Source organism: Neophocaena asiaeorientalis, unplaced genomic scaffold (genome assembly GCF_003031525.2).
Source record: "Neophocaena asiaeorientalis asiaeorientalis breed wild unplaced genomic scaffold, Neophocaena_asiaeorientalis_V1.1 scaffold9, whole genome shotgun sequence".
NCBI classification, from domain to species: Eukaryota; Metazoa; Chordata; class Mammalia; order Artiodactyla; family Phocoenidae; genus Neophocaena; species Neophocaena asiaeorientalis.
Genome location: NW_020171825.1, coordinates 2,270,491 through 2,278,285, shown reverse-complemented (window position 1 = coordinate 2,278,285; position 7,795 = coordinate 2,270,491). Strand labels below are relative to the sequence as shown.

Here is a 7,795-nt window from a genome sequence, read left to right as displayed (position 1 = left end):
ATTTCCATTGGTCAGCATCTCACGGTGATATTATCAGTAAGACAAGCTTAGAATTCATCAGAGACTCTGCTTTTACTGGAGAGTGGCTTCCAGAAGAATTTCTAGATCTTTAAGTCACTCAATCACTGCTATTTTTGGCCATGCTTATGCTTGTATATTTATTTCTAGACCTTTATAGGCTACATATACATTATACTTATTTAGTTATATAAAAGAACTAATATTTAATATATGTAAATATTTTATATACATATTTATTATATACGTGTGCCACTCTTTGTCCTAGGGCAAAATTTTTTACTATAATGAACAGCTTTAAAAATATTATTTTAATGGAAAGGTCTTGTCGTTTGCCCTTTTATCCAAAAGTCTATTTATATAAATGCAAAAAAAAAAAGAAAAGAAGCTCATGTTCCTTATTTGGTGGTTGTGTTTCTTCTACTAGAGCCTGCCTCACAAAGATATTTTCGTTGCTGACACAGAGATTTTGTTTTTTGTTTTGTTTTCTAAGGTTCTTTACTAAAAGCCAGGGACTTTTCTGTACATCAGTTATCAAGTTTCTCCCAGGCCGTGATGGAAAGGAATATCGCTTAACAGACTTTTCTGTCAGTAGATTAGGTGTTTCCACTGTGTTGAGAACACATTATACAATAATTGCTAAATACAGAAAATCAGGCTTCACACTGTTCCTTAGTGAAATAATGAAGTGGACGTAAAAACCTCGACGATTCCTTATGATGCTCAAAATTGAGATATGGGAAGGAAACGTTAGCCCCACATTGACTTGGAGGAACACAGGACTGGACATTAGTTCCCATTCCTCGTTCAATGCTTTGCTTTTTTCCATCATCTAAAGATGGAAGGCCTTAAAAGGCCTTGTTCTTTTCCAATTTCTCCCCACACTGTTCCTTTGTTTTCAGCTGTCTTTTGTCTCCCTGATCGTTTTCCACCTTTAAACACAGATGAGCAATGCTTAGGGGCTCCAAACATCACCATCCAGCACTGCCACAGACCCCTGCACTTGATTTGTTGAATGCTGACCGCAAGTCTGGAGGGCCCTTTGCACAGCTCCACACATAGAAAGATTTCAGTAAATGCTGACTTAGTAGCTGGATCAAAGGAGAGATGGTGTATAGCGATTCCTCAGGAAAGGAAGGACGGACTAGGGTTCCACTCACTTAGTAATCACACATATTACTTCTTTTTTTTTTTCACATTACTTCTTTTGGATCCCATTTTTAAATCTAAACCTCAGGACCCATGCCTTTCGGGAGGGCTGGGATTTTGTCATAGCCACACGTATAATAAAAGAATAACTGCTAACATGAATGAGTACTTAATATATGACAGGCATTGTTTAATTGCCACAAAACTGAAAGAAGGAAGTAACACTGAATTACCTCTTTAATTAGACTTGTTAGAATTCATCAGAATTATTTCATTAATTCTTATATACTAATGATATATATAACGATACTAATAATATGGATACTACTAATAAATATAAATAAAAACTATATATGCTAATATACTATATATTAAGTATATATGTATGTAGCTTTCACTAACATCTCAGAATCCTGATGCATCTTATAACTGATGGCATTTCACAGTTAGTCTGGACCTGGCAGCGGCAATACGTACTTGTCCTTGCCTGTGTATACACAGACTTGGGTCTTTGCAATTAACATTAGTATTTCAACTGAGTTGCATGCCTTGCTGGGACTATGTGAGCACAGAAAAACATGGGAATAGAATTGGAAATGTGCTGCTGGAGAAATGATTGCACGCCTACATTTTCTTGCAAAGGCACAACCAAGGGCTTCATGGCCCTGAGAAAGGAAGATTCCCCATAGGCAGATGAAGCTGTGTCATCTTTAGCTCCTGAAATGTGCACAAAAGGACCGCCCATCACATACTGAGCAATGCAGTAGGAAACGGCAAAGCCATGGCAGGCTGGTGAGACCCATTCACACTCTACACAGGACTATTTTTTTAAGGCAACATGCCGAAGTTTCAATGGCAGTGTTTGCCTTTCTTAGACGCCTTTAATCAACGATCTCTGAGATTTGATTCCAGCTATTATCTCCATTTTACAGATATAAAAACTGAGGATTGAAGAAACTGGGTAATGTGCCCATTTCCCAGTGCTAGGAAATAATAGAGCCAGGATGCAAACCCCAGCCAGTCCGATCCTAGGTCTCACGGTCCTTAATCACAAAACTGCACCACCCCTCACAGCACTTAGCACGGTGTCTGGTAAAATAAATGTTTGTCAGTACAAACCAAACTGTTTAAAGAGGGTTTACTCTTGGTGAGAAAGATAATCAAATACGTAGAGAATGTCTCTAAACATGGGAACATCATCATCCTGGTGGAAGAAAAACCCAGAGCATAGTTGCATCCAAAGCTGTGAGCCCAGGGATGAATGGGGCTCCTCAGAGGATCGCGATCTCCACATGGTCTCCCGTCCAGATCACGGAGTGGGGAGCACCAGGGTCATGAGCCATGTGTCATGGGCCGGGGTCCATGGGCAGCCGCATGCTTGTGAACCTCTGGTCTGGAGTTTGTAGGAGCCGGCCCCCAAGACGCTAACTTCAACCTATCAACTGAATTATTTCTGATTTTGAAACTCAAAAGTTTTATTTTAAACTTAATTGTTTTCTGATTACTAAAGTAACTCATGCCCAGAGAAAGACAAATATCATATGATATCGTATATATGTGGAATCTAAAAAAATGGTACAAGTGAATCTATTTACAAAACAGAAATAGAGTCACAGATGTAGAAAACAAACGTACAGTTACCAAGGGGGAAAGGGGGAAGGGATAAATTGGGAGATTGGGATTGACATATATACACACTACTTTCTATAAAATAGAAAATTAGGGCTTCCCTGGTGGCGCAGTGGTTAAGAATCCATCTACTGAAGCCTGCGCGCCTAGAGCCCATGCTCCGCAACAAAAGAAGCCATTACAATGAGAAACCCGCGCGCCGCAACTAGAGCAAGCCGGCACATAGCAACGAAGACCCAACACAGGCAATAAATAAATAAATAAATTTATATATTAAAAAAATAGGTAACTAACAAGAACCTACTGTATAGCACAGGGGAATCTACTCAATACTCTGTAATGACCTGTATGGGAATAGAATCTAAAACAGAGTGGATATATGTGTATGTATAACTGATTCACTTTGCTGTATAGCAGAAACTAACACAACATTGTAAATCAATTATATGCCAATAAAAATTAATTTAAAAATGGAGATATTAATTCCTACTACGTGGAACTGTTGCAAGTATTAAATGAGATCTAATATCTGTAAGAAAAAAAATAAAGTAACTCTTGCCCCCCAAATTAAAAACTTCATGAGAAAATCGTGGCCACTGTGAACACTCTGGTGTACATACGTTTTCAAGTTTTGAATCAGGTGGCTTTGCAATGTTTTCTGTGGACTTAGTATATTTCATAAATACCTTCCCAGACACTAAACATCTAGAATATAGTTTTCCCTCATGCAAATATGGTCTTCTGGAAACACTTAAAACCTGTATAAAGTGGAAAAGTCCTTGAGATAAGGTTTACTGTATACAGAGTAAGCCCTAAATAGACAATGAGATTTCCTCAGAGAGAATTTAAATGTAGCTGGTTTTTAAAAATGAAATGATGGGAAACTGTTTTCTCAGTGTCCCCTTGAGACTATCCTTTCCTGGCCCTTCCCAAACTTCCCAAATCAAATGCTTCTTTTTTATATTTAACTATCTGAAATATGATGTATTTGTTTCGTAGGGCTGAGGTAACAAAGTGCCACAAACTGGGTGGTTTCACACCACAGGAGTTTATTCGCTCACAGTCCTGGAGGCTGAAAGTCCAAACTTCAAGGTGTTGGCAGGGCTACGTTCTCTCTGAAGGCTCCAGAGGAGGACTCTTCCTTGCCTCTTCCAGCTTCTGACAGCTGCCAGAAATCCATGGTGACCCTTGCCTTGTAAAGGCATCACTCCAATGCCCGCCTCCATCTTCACATGGCCATCTGCCATGTGTTGTTCTCCTCCTTTGAAGGTCACCAGTCATGTTGGATTAGGGGCCCCACCCTACTTCAGTATGACTTCATCCTTTTTTTTTCTTTTATTATTGTTACTTCTTATTGTGGTTAATCTATACATAACAAAAATTTACCATTTTAACCAGTTTTAGGTGTACAATTAAATAGCATTAAGTACACTTACATTGTCGTACAATCATCTGCATTATCTATTTCCAGAACTATTTCATCATCCCAGGCTGAAGCTCTGTCCCCGTTAAACAGTAACTTCCCAGTCTCCCTCCTCTCAGCCCCTGGTAACATCTATTCTACTTTCTGTCTCTATGAATTTGCATGTTTTGGGTGCTTCCTATAAGTAGAGCCATATAGTATTTGTCTGGCTTATTTCGCTTGGCATAATGTTTTCGAGGTTCATTCATGTTGTAGCATGTATCAGAATCTCATTCCTTCCTAAGGTCGTATAATAATCTATTGTACGTACATACCGTATTTTGTTCATCCATTCATCTGATGACAGACGTTTGGGTTGTTTCCATCTTTTGGCTATTGTGAATCATGTTGTTAGGAGTACTGGTGCTCAAGTATGTGTTTGAGTCTCTGCTTTCAATTCTTTTGGGTATATTCCTAGAAGTGAAATTGCTGAATCACATGCTAATTCCACATTTAATTTTGGAGGAACCACCAAACTGTTTTCCACAGTGGCTACCCCATTTTACATTCCCACCAGCAGTGCACAAGGGCTCCAATTTCTCAACAATTTCATCAACACTTGTTATTTTCCATATTCTCCGTAATAGGATACTCACATCCTAATAAACGTATGACAAGTATGACCTCATCTTAACTTTACATTTGCACAGATCCTATTTCCCAGTAAGGTCACATTCCAAGGTTCCAGGAAAGACACGAATCTGGGGTATGTGTGTACTCTATTCAACCCTGTACATGTGGTAAAGAGGATTTCCCATATGCAGAGTGGGATTAAAGATTACAATTCCCAGAAATCAAACTTACTAAAGATAGGCTGTGATATATAACTTCGAGTTCGAATGAGGAATGATAGAGGTTAAATGAAGGAAATAAAAACTAATGTTTCCCTCGTCTTAGTGACTGAATTGCTTCCCACTGCAGGAGAAAACAGTGTTAAATAAACTGGACTGATAAGTGGATTTTTATTTTGTATGCAATATATCATGGGTTTAAAATAGTAAACGACAAAACCGTTCTGAAAAAAATAATTTAGCAGATGGAAGCCAAGAGAAAGGCATTGATAGGCTAATGATCTCTTTTAATCTATAAAGTGTGTTTCTGGACGTGAGGTAACTTTAAACGCATAGCAAGAAGATGCTAACTGCCCCACCAGAGACTTTGTGTACACAACCCCTTCAGTGACACTTGATGGGGGTACAGAACTGGGATGCCGCCTTTAGTGGACCTTGAGAAATTTCATCCCTTGGACGTGTGCTCTCACAGTTTACCTTGCAGAGATTACAGATGACTTTGGTTGGATCAACGTCACTGAAGAGAGAGAGAATGCACGTTTGAGATGTTGCACGTGACAAGTGGGAGCATTCCTTATTAGTTCAGGGGGACCATGTGGCCTCCTCTACCTCTTTTCCTATCTGTTGTTAACTCCTGGTGGGTAAATTTTTTTTAATACTAAAATAGTTCATCAAAATCCATAAAAAGTAAATACAATTGTCTAGTTCTAAGAGTGGAGAAATATATTCGAGTGGATTAATCAATAATGAGTGAATTAATAGGTGAATAATTAGGTAGTTAATTAGGGGCTAGGGTTCTGGAATGACTGGTTGACTTTAGTCATACCCTCGGGCCCAAATCCAGTGCCCTGGTCTGACACTGACCAATGCAGATAATCGTGACTACTTTCCTAACCCCATACGGCATCTGGGGGAGTTAAATAAAGTGACATTCTTGAGGGCTGACTCTCAGGTCCCGCTCATTCTACATCCACTGCCAGGCGCCAGCCATCTACTCACAGGCCTTCGATGGGTATTTGCAGGTAGCTGTCTCTAGCCCAGACTTCTATGCTGAATTCAGACCCTAATCTCCAGCTGCCCACCAACTACCTTCACTTGGCACCTAACCCCCGGCACTCACTATGTTCAGAACTGAACTCACCATCTTTCCCTATCAACCTTAGCTTCTGTCTCAGGGAATAGTAACAACAGCCCACCCACATGGCTGCTCCATGGGGAACCTGGGAGGCGCCCTTGCCTCTGCTCTGTTGCCTACCACCATACACCATCAGCCACTCACCAAACTCTTTTTTTTTTTTTTTTTTCGGTACGCGGGCCTCTCACTGCTGCGGCCTCTCCCATTGCGGAGCACAGGCTCCGGACGCGCAGGCTCAGTGGCCATGGCTCACAGGCCCAGCCACTCCGCGGCATGTGGGATCCTCCTGGACCGGGGCACAAACCCGTGTCCCCTGCATCGGCAGGCGGACTCTCAACCACTGCGCCACCAGGGAAGCCCTCACTCACCAAACTCTTGATCGAGATTCTCTTCTTGACCAAAGTCTACCCAGGCTCCTCTGAGCCCTCTTCTTGGCCAGGCCTCAACCTTGGCCCAGGGAGACTTGGTCAAACACTAGCATGGTTTCTAACATCTCAAGTTCGTATCCCTGGGATGACCCTAACCCCTCCGCCCCCCCTTAAAGTGCCTGCCTGAGAAAACTCAAGGCTGCCCAAAGAAGCGACTGTTCCAGCCAGCGCCTGAAGATAGGGGTCCCTTCTCCCAGCCTCTGGGAGAGGCAAGGAGCCTAACTTAGCAAACCCAGATGAAGTCCCGTGGACCGACCCCTTTTCCTGTTTTTTGTAATGTTTCACTTCCCTGACTCTTCTCAAGCCCCTGCCATCTCCACCCCATTCTCCTTTTAAAACACCCAGTCACCTCTGCACGGATCAGAATGAAGCCCAGAACTTTCCCCTACTGCCAGTAGTTTCTGAATAAGGCCTATTTTCATCACTTTAACTAATGTCCAGCTGTGTTTCTCTTTAACACTTTCTCAGTTCCTCTCAGCATCTCTTAGTTTCATCCATGTTTTTCCATCCCTTCGATTCAGTTCTGGCCACCATCGCCTCTCCCCGGATTGCTGTGGCGGCCTCCTGGAGACCTCCTGGCTCCCATCCTCGCCTCATCCAACCCCCTTTCTGCACAGAGCACGTTTTATCAGCGCCCCCTCCAACACCCCTACTCAAAGCCCTCAAAGATGGCTTCCCTCAGGACACCATTCAAACTCTCTGAAATTGGCCACACAGTAAGGTAGCCCACTGACAATGAAATGAGCAAACTCACGGAGTTCAGCTGGGATGCAGAATCCTTTGGGACAGGATATCCTGCCCTTTTCCTTCCTGTCTGTGAGGGGGATTCCGACTTTGCCCCCTGTCCCTTCTCCAAGAAAACAGGCTCAGAGAACTTAAAAGACCAGCCCTAAGTCCCCCAGTCAGTGTAAAGAAGACACAAATCCAAGACTTCTACACCCAAAACAAGTCCTTTTCTTCCACTCTGTCGCACTCACCATCTCCCCTTTCTAGGATGCACGTTCTGCTTCTTTTGTATAAATTTCACCAACTCTACTTCCTTCTGCATTTTTACCTTTTGTGAGCAAGGGAAGTGCTTCTTCTTCTTCTGTTTTCCTGTCACAGCTTTCCCATCCTCTTCTGCCTGTTCTGTATCCAACAGAGTGAATGGATGATTTATCACTGATAATTTATCTTCTTATTT

The 7,795-nt window shown here is 41.9% G+C and overlaps 1 pseudogene; it reads left to right on the top strand.

Annotated features, from left to right (window-relative positions):
• Window positions 1-1,106: 1,106 nt before the first annotated feature.
• Window positions 1,107-1,209, top strand: LOC112396451 (uncharacterized; annotated as a pseudogene).
• The last annotated feature ends 6,586 nt before the right edge of the window (window positions 1,210-7,795 follow it).